Genomic DNA, 19,987 nt, shown 5'->3' with positions numbered 1-19,987 from the left:
CAGACATCATCCATGTGCAACTAACAATCAGCAAAACTGCAATTCAAATTGTAGCTTGCTACAGATCACCCACCATGACCCAGGACCCCCATTCCGCGTTTCTGGAGACACTGGAAAATATGAAGGTCCTACCAAACATCATAATATTGGGTGATTTCAATTACCCAAACATTAACTGGGAGAACTACTCAAGTACTAACTCCCTTGCCCAACGCTTCCTAGAATTTATAAACTCAAAACGCCCTGGATCAACTGGTCAACACCCCCACCAGAGGTGGCAACATATTGGACCTGGTCATCACCAACATGGGCGACCGGTGTTCTACACCAGAGGTCAACCCCTCGCTGGTTAGATCAGACCATAGACTAATCACTCTGGATGTCCACATTCCGCCCCCACCCCCAATCAAGGAAACCACCGTGAAAAACTTTTCAAAAGCAAACTTCACATTACTTAAGACTGGGGTGGAAAGGTTCACAGCCCCCATGCTAAAGGACAATGCTGTCCAAGCTGCTGAATCCCTTACAAAGGCACTCTATGAGCACCTGCAAAAATGCATGGATCGTGCTATCCCAAGCAAAACCAAGACTCACTCCTCCAAGAAAAGGAAACAAGTCTGGTGGACCCCTGCCATAAACAAGCTGTACAATAGAAGGAGGAAACTAGTAAAGAAAAGAGTAAAATCCCAAGAGGGGAAGACATCCCTGATCAGTATCAGCAAGAAACTACATTCCCTCATAAAATCATTTAAGGCTAGCTTCAAAAGAAAAATTGCCAAGGACTCCAAAGATAACCACAAAGTCATGAGCGATGTCAAGAATCTAAGTGGAAACTCTCAGATATGCTCTGAGTTACTGCAGAATGGCACAAAATACACTGAACCGACTGATATTGCCAACATTCTGGCAGACAAGTTTATTGCAAACTTCACCCCCCTCTCACCCCCCTAAAGGGGCCCATAACCATACCAGAAGAATGTAGAGCCCCGGCAATCACTGACACACAGGTTAAAACAGCCCTATCCAAAGCCAAAAATGCAGCTTCAATGGGACCAGACAGCATCCCAGGCTGCGTCTTACATGAGCTCCAAAATGAACTAACCCCTCACCTAAACACACTGTTCAAACTCAGCCTGTCTACAGGCTACGTACCCATAGAGTGGCACACAGCTGCATTTATCCCTCTCCACAAAGGTGGAGCCACAATGGACCCTGGGAACTATCGCCCTATAAGCCTGACTAGCCTGGTCTGCAAGGCTATGGAGCACATCACATTAACAGAGACATTGGGAACCTCCAAACATTGGACCCTACCCAGTTTGGCTTTAAGGGCATATCATGCCTCCTATACCTGGTGGACTTCTTTGAGACAGTTACCAAGGCTTTAGACGAGGGAAAGGAGGTCCACACAGCCTACCTAGATCTCTCAAAGGCTTTCAACACCATTCCCCATTCTAGTATTATAGACAAGCTCACCAGCCTGAACATAAACCCCTAAATCATGAAATGGGTTGCCAGTTGGCTCACGGATAGAACCCACACTGAGAGAGTTGCAGGCTCTAGGTCCGACTCTAAACCGGTTACAAGTGGCGTCCCCCAGGGCTCAGTACTGGGACCCCTCCTGTTCGGTATATACTTCTCAGAGGTACAGGCAAGCACAGGAGGACTGTGGCTGACCAATTTCGCAGACAACTGCAAACTGGGGGCCATAATTGACTCTCCAGCTGATACAGACATCCTCCAGAAGAGTCTCACTGAAACTGATACCTGGTGTCAAAATCATGGCCTCAAGCTAAATGCCAAAATGTGCATAGTCATCCTCTTTGGAAAAAAACAAGTACCCACAAACTACCACATACATGGTAGTCCCTAAATACAGAAAATGTAATAAAGGATCTGGGGACCCAAGTGGATGGTAATCTCTCCTTTGATAATCATACTGCCAAGGTGGTTAGAAAATCCTTCTATGTGGCCGACCTAATCACAAAAGGGTTCACATCTAGAACAAAAGAGGTTATTGTGCCCCTCTACTAGTCACTCATCAGACCCATCATATTGTACAATGCCCCATTTGGGATGTACCTTACAAGACCTGCAACAGCTGGAAAGACCACAGAAGTACCTCACCAAGAGGATTACTTGAATCAAACAGATGCCCTATGCAGCCCAACTAGAAACTCCAGCTGTACTTGGTTGCATACCGCTTACTCAGAGGTGATCTCTGCCTGACATACAAGGCCATGTCGAACCCAGAATTGATGGACATGCTCCACCTAAAAAAGAACAAATCCCCAAGAGCCACACGGTCTAGGGATCTAAACCTCACCACAATGATAAATAGGACGTGTTGGAAGGTTAGATTCCTGTTCCAGAGACTCCCCATGCTTTGAAACAGGATTCCAATCTACATTAGGCAGAACCCCTCACTAACACTCTTCAAGAGAAACCTTGAGTGGATGGGAAACAGAAAATTTACCCCAGGGATCACTGCAGTGGCTCTGCTGGACAGAGGCACAGGGAACTAATGGCTGTGCTGGACAGAGGCACAGGGAACTAATCTAAGGGATCGGCGAAAGCCAACACATTCTGGCTAGGCTTATGGATGCCCTCGGGCAGATAGCCTAGTACTTGCCTATGAACCAATTGGCGGCCCAAGACAGTGAGCTGTGTACACATTTGTTTACAAAGTCCATTGAACATGTGGGAGAAACAGACAAATGTAGGTTTTGTAAAACCGAATTGGAAACAGTCACACTCCTTGTTGCTTGTTGTGACATACTAATGGCAGAAGGACTGTATACTGAAAGGCATAATAATGTGGCAAGATTATTGTACTGGGGATTGTGCAAACATTATGATATTGAAGTGGCTGAAAAACACTGGAAACATGAGCCACAAAGCATCATAGAAAGTAGTGAAGTTTACATCACATGGAGTCATCCATTACCAACAGTTCAAAAGATAGATGCTAGAAAACCAGATGTAGTGGTCCATGAAAAGAAGGCAAAAGTAGCATTGATCATTGAAATTGCCACACCCAGTGACTACAGTGTCCTGCATACAGAGAGAAACAAAGTTGTAAAATATCAGGATCTGCAGGCAGAAACGAAAGCAATGTGGAAGAAAGATACCCAGACAGTTCCAATAGTAGTAGGAGCAACGGATCTTATAAAAAAGAATCTACAGTCATATTTATATATGTTACCAATACGTGCAACACCATATGAATTGCAGGAGTCATTACTGGGCACATTGCCGGTGCTGCCAAGAGCACTTTTGGCTGACATCAAAAATTGAAACAGTACTAGTTTCATGAACTTTAATCGTACTTTGACTTAGGAATGGTGTCCATTCCCATCATGGTGTTAGAAACCCAAAGGCGAGAGAGTCATTAATTGCATTACTTTTTGCCATCAGAAATCTGTGACCATGTCAACGTGGGCATTCAAGTGGTTCTTCTCTGTCGCAAGTTTATCCTCACATAGATACTGTTAACAGAACCTTGAAAAGCTATCTGTGCTGTAAGAGCTTTTCTTTCTTATGTAGTATTTATATAACCTTGTTGCTGTACTGTCATGTTTCAAGGTCTGTAAGTTACACTAGACGTACTGTGAATGTCATTTAGGTAATCAGTTTTTTCTTTCTATAACTGCAATTCTGTTTTTCTTTGCTATGTTATATATTTTATTATACTGTTTTATTTTTTATAACTTGGCTGTGACCAAAAAAGAGCCCTAGTGGTGCTGTGCACTTGTCTGTTAAATCAGTCCATCAATTTGTCCATCCATGCTCTCGAACTACGCAGTTTCAGTAGAGCTTTGTGGATTGAATGGGCAACCTTTCAAAAGTGATGCAACTTTATTCAGGGTGTGGTAACTTTTGATTTTGTTGCATCAGGAAGATGCAGGAGGCACACCACCTTGCACGTGTCTGTGTGTCTGTGTGTGTGCGCCTGCGTGCATCATCTGTGTGTGTCTGTGTGTGTGTACGTGAGATGTCTTGATCCACTCTAAAATGTAATCACTGGTTTGCATATTTTATCTTCAGGGCTCTGTTGACTGTGTTTCAGTGAACCTAATTTTATTAATTAACAAAACATGACCATTTAGATATGGGACCTGTTTTTTGGAGAGCTTTTCATCAGGTGATCATCTCTCAGATGACAGTAGTCTGCCTTGTCCTGAGTGTTCATAATGTGCATCCACCAATGGAGCCTTTCCTCCTCATTGTTTAGGATTTGTATTGTTGGTGTTCACTTGTTACATTTGCATTATGAATTTTTCTTCTCTTGGTTTTCATTGTTGCAAGTAGAATTAGATGTTGAGCAACAAAGCTTTGTAAGGTATTCGCCATACTGGCAGATTACCATGGTATACTTTTTTACTAATACATAGAGTCCTACCTTCTTTCCCTTGGGTAAGGTTTTCATCTGTGGATGCCTGGGAGGCTGACCTTAACTACCCTCTCCTGTTTTTGACAAAAGATCTATCTGTACACAGACATATGTGTACTTTCTCTATTTAGGATTGGCAGTTTACTAGATTGGATACCTTGTATTCTAACTTGATTTGTAAACTGTCTCCTCTAGAGGACTGCTTAAAACTGTAGTCAAGTTATTTCTTGCACCTACTAATGCTAGGCTAGTAGTATTTACCTGTTCAAAGATGAGTCTTTCTCTTGACAAGATTTTAATAATTTATTGCATTGTTAATTGTCACTAAATTGGAAAGCAGTAATATTAAAAACACAAGTACAATAAATCTGTGACCGTGGTATTGCAGGATAAAGCCCTGCCCACTACTCCATACATGTCTCAGCCTTATCAGATGGATGGAGGTGGAAGATTATTTGTGGCAGTCTGGGGGGTGGGGGTGGGGTGGGATAGCTGCCCAGTTCAGCAAATATAACCCTTGTTAGTGCATGTGGGTGAGGTAATGCATACGTGATATTCAGGCATAGGCGGCCCCTGCAATGATACAGATGTTTACATCTCCAGTTGATGACTGGGTTAGGATATTTAACTATACTTGTATGTTCAAATAGCTGGTATGCCAGCTGGAGAACAGAGTAACCCCTATTGCTGCCTGTATGACCGTCCCCTCCAGACAGTCTGTCTCCCTGTTGGTGATGCTTGGCACATGGCTGCAAATGGGCTTGTGTCACATGGAAACAAATAGTAACATAGATGAACCAAACAGCAACCAACCAAAAAAGAGGCAGTCCACGGCACAAGGAAAAGAAGGGCTTTCAACAAATACTTAAGATGTAAAACTTTAATCCGTAGTCACAAATGTATAAACACTTTTGTTTTTGTGCACAAAAACTTCTTCAGATACAAAAATACATTTCAAACAATGCTATTCAAATATCCCTCCTTCCAATTAAGAACACACCCACCTTACATTACATCAAGTTAAAGATATGCTATTTAAAGAGAGATGCCTTCAAAGTAAAAAAAAAATGAAATATTATTCTTTAAAGCCATTGTCACATCACAATACCATAAAACTACTGTTTAACATTTACTAACGCTCAAAAGATTTGAGTTTTAAAACTGGGGCTCTACTGATCATATCACTGAGGCCCGGGTATCTATAGGCTTCCAATTTGATCTGCCAAATGAGCTCAAGTTGCTCCTTATTACAAATGAAACACATGAATTTAAATTTTGTATCTTGGAAAAAGTAGAAAAATGTCCGAGGGAAGGTCCATGGTCCACTTTTTTGGAACAATGTGAGATCATTTGGCAGAATAAATTGGAAGCCTATAGATACCCGGGCCTCAGTGATATGATCAGTATAGCCCCAGTTTTAAAAACTCAAGTCTTTTGAGCATTAGTAAATGTTTAATTTATTAACAGTAGTTTTTATGGTATTGTGATGTGACAATGGCTTTACAGAATATTTCAAAGTTTTTATTTTGAAGGCATATCTCTTTAAATAACACATCTTTAACTTGACGTAATGTAAGGTGGGTGTGTTCTTAACTGGAAGGAGCAATATTTGAATAGCATTGTTTGAATTGTATTTTTGTATCTGAAGAAGTTTTTGTGGACAAAAACAAAAACGCTTATACATTTGTGACTATAGATTAAAGTTTTACATCTTAAGTATTTGTGGAACACCCTTTTCCTTGTGCCGTGGACTGCCTCTTTTGGTTGCTTGTGTCACATGGGATGAAAAACTTTGTGGTTAGCAGGCATGAGGGCAAAAGTGACACTGAAAAACATGCACAAGTACACCTACATAGTAAAAAGATAAACAGAAAACTGAAAAGGGGTAATTCATATTACTCACTACTTTCAGTTGTGTTTAAGTACTTTTCTTTAATTACAGCACCTACTATTAGTGGGCATTCTGCTTTTCACTATGTGCTAGTTTGAGATAGTCAGGCTCAGAAGAGTTAATGAATAGATGTGAAACAAAACTACCCAAAATGCAGAGTGAAAACTATCATAGGCTTCCGTCTTGACCATATTTTTCACCCCCTGAAGATCTGTGACTGCTCTTAAAAACTTACTGTCATCATGTAAAAGTTGCTTAATTGGTTGCACATCTTTTGTATATTACTGCAGGTTTCTGAGCAGTATGTTTCCTTCCCCTGTCCTAGTATAGCAGAGATCTTTCCAGGACCTCTTGTTTCTGGATGTTATGAAAGTGCCAGAAGAAGCAGAGCTTGGGGAGATTAAAAGTACATTTAATTTGTTAAAGGAAGTAATGGAAATTGGAGACCGTTGCAGTTGTATTGCTTTGTTTTCAAGACTAAAATAAGGTGTTCAAACCTAACAGTTTTGAAACCTTGCGCTTAAGAATAAATTTTATTTGCATAATTTTAAGTGTTTCCATTTATACATGCTATTGGTGTAGACGGGACTTATAAGTTTAGTTTATAGATTAGTATTAGGCTAACTACCCTTGTGGGCTATTTTAAGCCTAGCCAATTACCAAATGCGAGAATCAAACCCTGCACCTTGTGTCTATAAGGTAAACACCTTAACCATTATATCAACCTCCCACCCCTTTGTTCTACTTAAAAGTAGCATTAGGACTGAACGCATATTCATCCCACTTTTCAGTTATTTTTACATTTAATCTGTAAGAGGTTACCAGAGTTGGAAAGAATGTTTTTTGGTCCACTTCCTGCAAAATACTAGTGTATTAGGCTTCTGTACTACAGTCTGTGACAGGTAAGGAGTTTGACGGCTAGGTTTTGAAAGGAGTGCAGTATATCTAGAGATTTAAATATATGATTCTAAAAGGTGCTGTTGCTGAAGTTGGTTTGCTGTATTTGCAGATTCCAGTTCTAACCGGAGTAGCTAGGATGCCCTTTCAAAAGTTAAATAGTTGTGGAAGGCATACTTTGCTACTCAGAATATTTCTTCAGGCAAGTTACAGTTCCAATTTGAGAATATTTCTTCAGGCAAGTTACAGTTCCAATTTGATCTGCATCTGAATGGGTAGCACAGTTGCTTTAAAATAACATCCTTGAAATGTGTGGGAAAAGCTTGTAATATTTGCATTCTCTTTGATTTCCTAGTGGCTCAAGTAGTTCACAGAATCTACCATAGCCCCTTGTTCATGTTCCTCTCAGAATTATAGCCCCCCCCCCCCAGGCAACAAATAAGTAGTGACACAACTTGTTTAATTTTCCTTTCTGACATCCCCTTTTCATTTATAGTTGGGTTACTTTCAGATTCTAGTGGCCCACACAGCCTCTTCCTTTATCTCTATGATTTCCAGCAGTAGGACTTAATCAAATTCATTGAGTGCTGTATGTATTGTAATTTATGAATTAATGTTTATTGTGTTTATGTGTAAGCACAGTAATGCATTTGGATTTGAAACCATTACCTACCTCTTTGTCATGCAGGTGTGCAACGATTTTATGTTTGCTCCCACCCATAATTTTTTTCTGCATCTGCTCTGTTGTTGTGGGTGTCTGAACACTCCCTTTCTAATTCTTTGCTGATTGATGGTAATGTAATCTTAACTTCCTTTCCTCCCCAGTTAGGAGCAAGGAGAATTTGCCCTGACTTGCACTTTTTCTGCCTATCCAAACCTGACCCAGTATATTCATCAGCAAGCCCTGTTCATCCCCTACAGTAAATGCTTGCTAATTTAGTGAAAATTTGAAAGCTTTCTTTTTTTTTTTTTTTGCGAGAAAGCAACCCCCTTAAAAAAATGGAGATGCCTCCCTGTACAATGAGATGTGCCTTCTTTTTTGATAATGACTTTTCCCTTCAGTTTTGCTTGGAAACAATGACATTTTCCTTTTAAGCCTGGTTTTGAGAGCCACATGTAGATATTCAGTATTCAAACCATTAGAACCTTGATTAGATCAAAGGACAGCAAATGGCTCTTGAGACTTTTGTTTTTATGACTGAGACTTGGCAGTTTCTCCAAAATATACATTTTAATCTAGGAAAAGTGTAAAAAGTTGTTAGTTGTTGTGTTAAATACTTGAGTCTGGGGTAAATGTTTAAATTGTTTTCACATTGTATTTTGGTGGAAAATGGTACTTTTTAATACTTAATGTCAATAAATAAGGCAGTTTTCACTTCATCAACAGAAGCACCATCAACGGTTTGTCTTTAAGAATGTGGTGAGAGGACAGGCAATGCGAGTCTCACGCCTCAACCCCACAGAAATGGGTTTTCATAATGAACTCTCTAATCTCCAGCATCAAATGATTGATAGAGGAAGGTTTTTTGGGAGTTGATATGCTCAGAAGAGATAGGGCATCCCCATATTTCATGGGAAAAAATGAAATAAACGAAGTAAGTGACTTATCAAATGTGTTGGTTACACAGAATCAAGAGGCTAGAGTATCAATATATTATACACAAGACATTAATACAATTAGGAACATTTATTTCAAATATTGGGACATATTAACAGTTGACCCGTTAATCCACGATATAGTAGGTGATGTACCTAGGTTTACATATAAGAATCGCCTTAACCTCTATAGGATGTTATATAATCCAGATAGAACTAATAATTATTTATTAATCTCCACTGCTGGTGCCACTAGACCTTGTCGGAATTGTAATTTTTGCCATTTGATAGACAGCACAGCAATGTTTGTACATCCTGTTACACAACAATGTTTTTATTTTTATCCTAAGGCCAATTGTGACACAGGACATAGTGTCTATCTGGTCAGCTGTGGGTTTTGCCCAGCGTTTTATGTGGGCAAGACCGACAGAAGGATTAAGGATAGGATTAGAGAGCATCAATACAATATCCGTATTAAATCGGTTAGGAATGCCCTCTCTAAACATGTTGTAGAAACGTCCGTGGAACAGAAGTTTAAATTTTTAGTGATAAAAGTTAATGAACCCACCATCAGGAGGGGCGACATTATGAATTTTACAGAACAGAGTGAAACCAAGTGGATAATCAGGTTGAGAGCAGATAGGGCGCCCGGCCTGAATGATAAGAGTACCCCTGAGACCCATGCTGAAAGGCAGGAGACTCTGGGTTTAATGCAATGAAAGTTTACGATGTATATGTATGTTCTTTCATGCATAGTTATTTGATGAATTTATATGTATGCATTTTTAGTGTATTAATTTTTTAGTTTGAAGTATTTAGTTATGTTATACATTAGGAAATGAACTAGCAGTGCATACATTTTTTATCATTTTATTAGTGACATACTATTTGTATAGTCACTTATTTAAATATTTAATTAATTTGTAGGATATGATGTCATGTTCAAGAGAGTATTTATTGGGTGTTTTGAATTAAATAGTTTTTTGGCTTGAAGAAGCCCAGTCAGGTGAATGCGGTTGCCATATCTGTTTCTCTGTTCAATAAATAGAGATATATTTTATCTGGAGATTGCTTCTGTTGATGGTGAAGTGAAAACTGCCTTATTTGTTGACATTATAATGGAGATTTGTTCATGCGGACTGTTTCATTCTGCCGACTAGTACTCCTGTGTTTTGCATTTATTCTATTATTTTGTACAGGAGTTTTGATCTTTGGGCAGCAGCTTTTGATACTTTTTAATACTTGCCTATTTCACAGACCGCTGCTGCAGGCTTCCCTGTGATTCAGGCATCATTTTCGGCTTCACAGTGGAACAGCCCACCAAGTTCTTCATTTCTTCCTTCTAGCCACAAAAAAAAAAAAAAAAAAAACTTTGCCTCTTCAACAGGCTGCAAATTTGCTTCAGCCTCTGATGGGTGACTCTGCTGTGACAAGTTCTGGTTCCTCAGACCATCTTTTTTCTTGGCTTCTGCTGGTGTAGTCCCTACAGCCACCATGGTCCAGGGGGTTGGACACATCCTCTGTGGCAGTTGGATTGCTCTTGGTAGACAGGGGAGAAACACTCTTGTTGGCCTCAGAGTAAGCAGTAGTGAATACCTATTTGCTTAACCATACTGGGAATGCCTGTCAAAAGCAGGTCTGCTTCTAGAAAAATTCCTGTCAAAACAAAGCATAACGTTACACATTCACCTTCTCTTGTGTCTTTTACTTTGGACAGGAGTGACTTCTTGGGCTTAGCTCAGTTTTTAGTTCAGGCTGTTGAACTTCCAGTTCTGGTGTCACTGATAAGAGGAAAACTGAATTCTTCATTGTCTCTGGATTTTCAGGACATTTAAACAGGAAAATGATTGTGAAGAGGCAAGTTCTGTTTTCTCTACTCTGGTTTCTAATCCTGAGGAGACTGTTTCTTAGAAGGATTTTCTTTTTCTGAAACCGCATTCAAAATGAATCCGTTGTTTCAGTGGTAATATAATGATACTCCCATTTCTTTAAAGAAATGTTAGTTTATTACAGCTGCAGTTTCCTGAACCTTCTCCAATTTCTCATGATCTTCCAGCATATTGTGAGGTGTTTTTATTACATCCTTTAACTTGCCTTATACTCCCCCTAAGAAATCAGGTTGTGTAAAGTTCCTAGCACTGACCTCTTACAGGGCTCTAGTTTCCCCCTCTCAGTTGGTGTGAAAGCTCTAAATGGCTTGGCATCCAAACAGCTGATGTAATGTTATCCTATCTCGCCTACATTCTCTACAGATGGGTTCGGAGCCGATCCTCGGCTCCGACTCTGCCGCTATACAATAGAACGCAGTCTCTTATTGGCTGAGTTACCTCATATCCCAGGATGCACCACTACCACTTCCCCAGATCTCGTTTGCCGCTTTTCAGCATAGACGTGGTCTCGGACTTGGCTGAGCTAAGTATCTTTAGTCAGAAATTTTTCTGTCTGAATTTTGGTCAAAACTTACCCAAAAGCTGTTTTAACAGCTATTGTTGTGTGATTGGTTTTTGATATTTTTCTTGTGGTAAATTGTGTTTTTTTGTGGTAATTAACGGTCCCGTTTAAGTTAGAGGGGCCTAGCCCTACCCTAGGCATTTAAGTTAGAGTCTAGGTTGTCTTGTACTAACTTTGTTTTGGTAGTCGGTGTTTATTGTTTATATAACCATGTCTAAAGAGCATAGACCATCAGGTTTTAAAAAGTGTGTTAAATGTAATTATAAAATGTCTATAACAGATGACCATTCCTTATGTGTCTATTGTTTGGGCCCGAAGCATCTTCAGGAGTCCTGTAGCGTTTGCCACGCTTTTTCCTCTCGCGTCCTCCAAGAGAGGAAAAATAAGTTGATCTTAAAAGGGCTTATTACCCCTTCCTTTGAAGAAGCCCTATCTTCTTCTTCACCTTCGAGGAAGAAAAAGCCTTCGGCTCCGACCAGCCCGTCGGATCCGGCAGCAAAAAAGTCTCGGCAGGCTTCTCCGTCGGCTCCACGGACTTCGGAGCCGAGGGCGGAACGGTCTGCCTCGATGTCTCCAGCCTCAACTCCTCTGGTTTCGGAGTCGAGAGCTCGGGCGTCGAGAGGCGTGTCACTTTCATTGGCTCCACTGCCTTCGGAAACGATGGGGGTTGCCCGCTCAGACTCTTCCCCTTCGGTGCCGAAGTCCACATCGGCTCCGAGGGAAATTGCAGTTGTAGTGGAGTCTCCCTCTGCGCCGATACTTCTCGAACCATTACGGAGCCGGTCCCCTAGTCTTTCGGAGCCGGCGGAGAAGTCGACTCGGACCCGGTCGGTCTCTTCTCTGTCGTCGAGTATGTCCGATTCGGACTTAGACAGGGTGCTTCAAAGGCTTTTTCAGTCTCCAGTCTTCGCAAAGTTGATCTCGGCTCCAGCCCAGTTGGCTTTGGAGCCGATCTCCCATCCTGCTACATCGATTCCTCCTCCAACAGCTTCGGCGCCGTTGGAGTCGGTGCTGGTGGAACTGGTGGAGGCTATCTGGTCGGTTCCGACTCTAACTCCAACCCCGTCCCTCGGGTCGGGGTTCGGTACGCGGACCTCCTCTGTCGGCCCCGGGGGGGGGGGGCGCTTCGGGCCCGATCCTTTCGGTTCCGAGCCTCCCTCTCGGTGCGTCGGCTGCAGGGGTTCCGACTGCCGTTGTGGTCTCGGGGGTTGAGCCATCCTAGGACTCTGGGGGTCCAGCCTTCGAGGCCATGAGGAGTGCCTTGGCCAAATCCTCTGTGGCCACCTCTACCATTTCACCACCACCTTCCCTGGGCATGGAGACTGGCGCCTTTGCAATCCCCCTGTCTCACGACAGCGGGGCCCCTGGGCCTGAGGTTACCCCCATTGGGGGTTCCCTTCTTCCTGGAGGTCCCTCCGACACACTTTCGGAGGAACCTCCCAGGAAGAGACAGTGTAAGAGGAAACACGTCGACTCCCCTGACGAGTCTCTCACCTCGGATACCGACCTCGATGATGCGGAGGGGTCCCCAAAGTCGTCCTCGGAAGATGTCTCCTTTGCGGACATCTTGGAGATCCTCAAGCAACGAGGCGACTGGCAGTCCAAACCCCCTTCTGCTGAGGAGTCTGTTTTCCTCAAGGCCTTCGGGGCTCAGCCCTCCACCTCCTGGGTGTCTCCGCCCTTCGATGAGCTTCTGGATTTGATCTCTCAAAGGGCGTGGGAACACCCGGATTCTGTTGAACCGGTGCCAGCTTGCCCCAATAAGTTCCTCTCGGCTCCCCCGGATAAGGACTTTCTATCGAAGGGCGTGGCTGTAGATGCTATGGTGGTGGCATCTGCCACCCAACAAGATGTGGCAGAGGCTTTGACGTCCGTCCATCCTCCTAATAAAGAGTCTAGGAGCATGGATCGGTACGGCAAGCGTATCCTTTCTTCAGCGGCCTTTACATTAAGGTCTCTGAATTACCCGACACATTTCACCAGACTACAGAGGGATCTGATCAAGGAGCTTTCAGATACCCTCTCTGGTAACTTACCTGAGCAGTTGACCCAGACAGTTAACTCCCAGTTGGCTACCCTGTCTTCATTATCTAACTCGTCCATGAGGCTCATTTCTTATGCGGCCGAAGGAGCGAGTAGAGCGGCTGGAACAGGTGTTGCACTATGGAGACAAGCCTGGCTACGCCTATGTCACTTTGCAGAGGCCTTTAAGTCTTCCTTTGCCGACGCCCCCTTTGATGGGTCCTCACTGTTTGGACCCAAGGTAAAGGACACATTGACTCGCTGCGAACAGGAGGGTAAGACTTTAGCTGCCGTAGGAGCCCGGTTTTCCACTCCCTTCAGACCTTATCCCAAGGCTCGAAGAGGAGGGAAAATGTGGTTCCGTAAGTCTCAAAAGCCTTACTCGTCGCAGCAGAGCGATTCCCCTTCTAGAGGCAGAGAAGGGGGAAATTTTTCAGGGAGACTCCGTCCCAGAGGTGGCGGAGGCCCCCGCAACACTGGAGACCGCGAGTCCCTTTCGTGGCTCCTCCTCCTTCCAGCATCCCTGAAGGAGTACCCGATTGTGCAGCTCCGGAGCCAGTCGGGGGTCGCTTTTCGAGACACCTAAAGGCCTGGGAAAATATTACTCAGGACCAATGGGTGCTTTGAATCATCGCCGGAGGTTACACCATTCCCTTTGCTCAACCCCCTCCACCAGTCCAAAGAATCCCGGACCCGCCACCCAGTCAACGGGATCATGCAGCCAACGAAATATCAAAGCTGCTTCAAAAAGGGGTCATCCAACCTGTCCCCGCAGACCAGGCCAGATCAGGGACTTACTCAAGATTCTTTTTGTTGCCAAAAAAGACCGGGGACTTGAGACCCATTTTGGATCTCAGCAAACTAAACCGATTTGTGAAAAAGTCCAAATTCCGGATGGTCACTTTGCAATCCATTCTCCCGCTTTTGGAGAAAGGTGTTTGGATGTGCTCCATAGATCTCAAAGACGCCTACTATCACATTCTGATAGATCAGGCGTCGAGGAGACACGCTTCAGCCTAGGAGACAGTCATTTCCAGTTCCGACCACTGCCCTTTGGTCTCACCACAGCCCCCAGGGTGTTCACCAAATGTTTGGCGGTGGTGACTGCTCACCTGAGAAGTCTAGGATTCCAAGTGTTTCCATGCCTAGACGACTGGCTCCTAACTGCCACCTCCAGGCATCTACTCTTGGAAAACCTAGCAGCCACTATCACACTAGGCAACTCCTTAGGAATCACCTTCAATTGGTCAAAATCTGTATTGCTGCCATCTCAGCGTATTCTGTTTATTGGTGCAGAAATAGACTCAAGGCAGATGCGAGTCTATCTCCCTGCGGAAAGGATAGCGACGCTCCAGCTTCAGGTTCAGGCTCTGCTCCTCAAACGTCGTGCTCCAGCAAGAATGGTCCTACAGCTGTTGGGCTCCATGGCAGCCACCATTCTTCTGGTCCCCTTGGCAAGGTTGCACATGAGGATACTCCAGTGGCTCCTATCAGTCCAGTGGTCTTATCAAGACCTTCCCCTCAGTCACCACATTCTGATCACAGACACGTGCAAACAGGATCTTCGTTGGTGGCTTCTCTCCTCCAACCTGAATCTAGGGCGACCCTTCGTTCCCCCACTCCCCTCTGCCACGTTGACTACGGACGCCTCCCAGACAGGGTGGGGGGGACATTATCTGGACAGGTCGGTCCAAGGCATGTGGCACTCCGACGAGAGTCTTCTCCATATCAATATCCTGGAGATGAGGGTGGTGCTTTTAGAGTTGCAAGCACTGCACGATCACCTCCCCCAGGGTACGATTGCCATTCAGTCCGACAACATGTCGGTAGTCTGGTACTTAAACAAGCAAGGAGGGACCAGGTCCTACCCCCTTTGCAGAGAAGCCATGAAAGTATGGGATTGGGCGATTGCTACCAAGCGTTTCCTAGTGGCAACGCACATTCCGGGGAAATCCAATGTGATAGCCGACAGACTGAGCAGAACTATTCTCTCCCCTCACGAGTGGTCCTTGAACAACAGAGTGGTAGCGCAGATTTTCACGAGATGGGGAGTTCCTTGTTGCGATCTCTTCGCAAGTCCCCTCAACGAAATGCCAGCACTTCTTCACTCTCACCCCAGTTCCGGGGGAGATCCCCAAGGACGCTCTAGTCCACGTTTGGCCCTCCGGTCTGCTATATGCCTTTCCACCGGTTCCCCTTCTCCCCAAGGTGATTCAGAAGGCGATTCGCTTGGGAAGCAAAATGATATTAATCGCCCCATACTGGCCTCGACAAGTCTGGTTCCCCTTTCTTCACAAATATGCATTGGAGGGTCCTTGGTTCCTGGACCAAGTTCCGGACCTTTTGACGCATCAGTCAGGACAGCTCCATCAGTCCCTCCATTCAATGAAGTTGGCAGCCTGGCTACTCCTCTTCCAACCATAGTTAGGAGCCATTCTTTCGCCCCTGAAGTCATGCACATCCTGTCTTCGCCCACAAGACTTCTACGAAAAGATATATAGCAATAAATGGAAGAGGTTTGCTATTTGGGCCCAACTCCGAGGATTAGACCCGATGACAGCCTCGGTATCAGAAGTACTGAAGTTTTTAGCTTCCCTATTCAACCAAGGTTGCTCAGTGTCTACCATCAAAGTACAATTGGCGGCTATTTCCAATTTTCATGAGAGTGTGGAACCTCCTTTAATGAGCAACAAGTTGTGCAAAGCCTTTATTAAAGGAGCTTGGCTTCTACGACCCCCTATATCTCAACCTGCACCTCCGTGGGACCTTAACGTGGTATTAGGTGCATTAACCTCATCCCCCTTTGAGCCGGCAGCAACCTGTGATCTAAAATTCCTTTCTTGGAAGACTGCCCTTCTAGTTGCTATTACTTCAGCCAGACGAGTTTCAGAACTTCAAGCCCTATGTGTTAAACCACCATACTTGGTATTTCACAAGGATAGAGCATCTCTTAGACCAAACCCATCTTTTATACCAAAGGTTTGTTCTAACTTTTGTTTACAACAAATCACTAGAGCTACCGGTCTTCTTCCCCAAGTATTCGAATAGAGCTGAATATACTTTTCACAGCTTGGATGTGCACAGACAATTACGTTTCTATTTGGATAGGACACACAAAGCACGAAAATCAGATCAACTGTTTGTGTCCTTTTCGGATAATAGATTAGGCAAAGCCGTCACAAAAGTCACTATTGCCAAGTGGATCAGGGACTGTATCAATCATATTTATCTCATCTCAAATAAGGAACTTATAGTTCCAGTGAAAGCTCATTCTACTAGGGCTATGGCCACTTTGGCAGCTTTTCATTCCAAGCTCTCTATTGGTGACATTTGTGCGGCTGCCACGTGGTCATCTTCACACACCTTTATTTCTCACTACAAATTAGATGTGGCATCTAGGGGTTGAGCTTCCTTCGGTTCCACAGTTCTCAGGAGTGTTTTCCAGTGAGCCACCCAGGAATTGGGTGCTAGGGACGCTGTCCCATCTGTAGAGAATGTAGGCGAGATAGGATCACATTACATCTTTTAGTTATGTACTTACCATAACTTTAGATGTATGGGATCCATCTCGCCTACATTCCTAATAACCCACCCTCCTTCCCCCTGCCTTGTAGACCAGGAGAGACCGGACGATCCGAAATTGAACTTCTTTCCTCTCTTGAAGACCTGAGAATGTTATAACAATAGTATGTTTCTGTGAGCATGAGTGCGGACAAACAAGATCTGGGGAAGTGGTAGTGGTGCATCCTGGGATATGAGGTAACTCAGCCAATAAGAGACTGCGTTCTATTGTATAGCAGCCGAGTCGGAGCCGAGGATCGGCTCCGAACCCATCTGTAGAGAATGTAGGCGAGATGGATCCCATACATCTAAAGTTATGGTAAGTACATAACTAAAAGTTTTTATTCAGCTGTGCTCGAGCTGTTAACAGTAGGGATGTGTCGAAGGTGCCCTTAAGGTTTGGAAGCTGTTTGGTTGTTTTATTTTTGGCAGGATATAACACATCTAGCTAAGGAGTTATGTTGTTTATCTAGTTTCATTCATTCATTTGCGATAACAGCTGTATTTAGTCCAGGGTCATGGGGAGCCAGAGCCATTTATGGTAAGCAGTAGGTGTAATGCTAGAAACAGTCCTGGGTGGAATATCACTCCATCACAGGGGTACGCATACAAATTTAGGAGCAATTTGAATTTCAGAAATTCACCTACCTGCATGTGTTTGGACTGTAGGAGTGAACCAGACCCCTGCAAAATCTCATGTGGACTGATGACAGACATAACTCTCAACTGCCCAAATTTTCACAGAATGTCCAGATTTTTGCCTCACATTTTTGGGCTGTTTCTCCTAAAATTTGTGATTTTCTGCTAAATCACTGGCTAATTATTGAGGACTGAAATGAGAAAATAATGGCAGACATTTGAGTTTTAGACTTCATATCCTTCAGAAAATTCATGCTAATGCAAAACCTGTTATTCTGTCAATTTTCTAAGTCTGTAAGATCAATATTTAAAATGTGTCCCTATTTTTGGGCCTCCCCCCCCCCCCCAATTATTTTTGGCTTTGTCCAGATTTCTTGCACGAAGAGTTTGAGAGGTATGATGAGAGATGCAAATTTTGCTTAGAAGACACAGTGGTTGGGAAACAAAACAGGTGACTGAGTGCTATGAGGCAGCATCCCTTAACTCATTACAACAGTGTGCCTGTTAAGTTTGTTTGCTTGACATATTTTTTGTCATTTCTTTGTTTGCTTATGTTGACAGTGGTGTTTTTAGCTGTCGCCTGAAATGCATTTTACATCCCTGATGTAGAGTAGTAAAGCCCTAATTTTGACACAGATGAGCTGAGGTCAATGAGTGATCCATGTGCTGGAGAAGGGAAGAGATGAATGTGAGTAGCCACTATCATCTCGCCCATTTTGGGGGGAGAGACAAATTGACACTCTGCTTTGTTTTCTTGTATTGGAGGCAGAGGGTTAAGTGCACCAACATCGCAGGCCACAGTACGTGGTATGTCACTATAGCTAGAGGTCAGCAACTGCATGGAACAGCCATCACATACTGGGATTGTGCACCTCTGCTCCAGTGGTATACATATCAAATCTGCAAAGGATGGGGTTAGGCTTTTAACTGGAAAATCCCTCCTCCTCACCAGTATAAAGTGAGACCAAAATCCATTCACAGCTGCCTGGATGATGCTCTCTCCAATTCATCCTAGGCTCATTTGTACCCAGTGGACTGAGATGAATGGAGTGGGCTACTGGTCATCAGGCACAAGGAGAGAAAAGGCTATACAAACATTAGTAAAATGCGTTTCACTATCCATGTCTGTTTTGCAGTTTCAGGAACTGGATCATTTACTTTTCCCGTTGCAGGAACTGGATCATTTACTTTTCCCGTTAAACTATACTGAACATTTGGCTTGACATTAATTGTGCAGCACCTCATTCAACCTGTATTGCATTTTGAGTCCACGTCTCCTAAGCATAGTCTCTGTTCTTTTTGCCATAGCGGTTTTAATTTTTTCTGACAGTTTAATGGCTCTGCCCCCTATCATTAAGTACATGTAGTTCTGCAGGGGTGGGGCAGATGGCATTAGTTTCTGTATCCTTACAGCTTGTTGTCTTACAGTACAGCTCAGTACAACTGAAGTGTTTCATTCTTGTGTGTGTATACACAGAGATCTGCTGTAACCAGTGTGTGTGTTTCTTGTGTTAGCTGTTAGTGTTTGAGGGGCTCTAAATTAAATAAGATATTTTGGGCTGCAAGAATATTTCTTCCTGAAGAATTTCAGCAATTTCTTTTAGTTAATATTACCAAGTTACCCTTTTGGAAACTGTTTTAAAAGCTAAAATACTATAATTGAGCTGTTGGAATTCCATTGCAAGTGTGAGCTGTCATCCATGCTAATAGTTCTAAAGGGTGGATATTCATACAAGATCTTTCACTTGATGGGAATGCAGTTCTTCAAATGTCTGACAAGCTTGGTCTTGTTCAGTTATTTTTTTAGTATTATGTCTGAATACAGAAGTAGATAAACAAATTGGAAAAACAGCATTTGACAGCATGACTTTTTTTCCGCAGAGTGAAATAAAAATATTATGTGCTAACACTGAAAATCTGGAAGAAGACCTTCACTGAAAAGTAAGCTGTTCATTTTATTTTAATACTGTTAATAGCTGTATATTATTTGAGTCCTAAAGCATTGTTTTTATCTATGTATTGAAATGTTTTACTTGGTATATGCTGGAATTGTTTTGTTAAAATTTGAGTGTATGAATTTCATTTTTTTATAAAGTAATTTGTGTTAGTACTGTGATGAAAACCATGTTTAGCAGCTGTTCAGTTTTAATTCCCAGATATGTAAGAGGTGTGGCTCGAAAGGACACAAAAAGGGAAGGTTGTCAGTTTTTTTTTTTTTGGAAAATTAATGAGCTAAGAATAGTAGAATAGTCTTTCACAACTACAAATGTGTTGCTGAAGAGATGTGACACATATTCTGCTGTCCTTATTCCTAGTTTGTTTTACTTATTGAGCCTGTTTCTAAAAGCTACAAAACTACTTTGAATTACTTGCCCATCATTTTCTATTAGAAAATGACTGAAGGAAAGCATATAGGGTGAGGAAGTAGTAAGGAAAGGATATGCGTTTTAGACATTTATGAGATGCATGTATGCTGCATTAATTTGTGTTTACTTTGTGGGAGTGGTGTCCTCAGGAGGGTCCATATACCATTAAAT

General features: G+C 43.0%; 1 protein-coding gene across 3 annotated transcripts in view; it reads left to right on the top strand.

The window, feature by feature from the left end:
* The window catches only part of LOC122792248 (phosphatase and actin regulator 4-like), a 2,537,344-nt gene that overhangs the window by 599,472 nt on the left and 1,917,885 nt on the right, over positions 1 to 19,987 (top strand). For all 3 annotated transcript variants that reach the window (XM_044059998.1, XM_044059995.1, XM_044059996.1), the window contains one exon: positions 19,332 to 19,391. The gene's annotated coding sequence lies outside the window, so the exon portion shown is untranslated. The remainder of the gene's footprint in view (positions 1 to 19,331; positions 19,392 to 19,987) is intronic.

Source organism: Protopterus annectens, chromosome 1.part2, assembly GCF_019279795.1.
Source record: "Protopterus annectens isolate FY-2018-M chromosome 1.part2, PAN1.0, whole genome shotgun sequence".
NCBI classification, from domain to species: domain Eukaryota; kingdom Metazoa; phylum Chordata; order Ceratodontiformes; family Protopteridae; genus Protopterus; species Protopterus annectens.
Note: the sequence above shows the minus strand (reverse complement) of the source record. Positions and strands in the feature narration are given on the sequence as shown.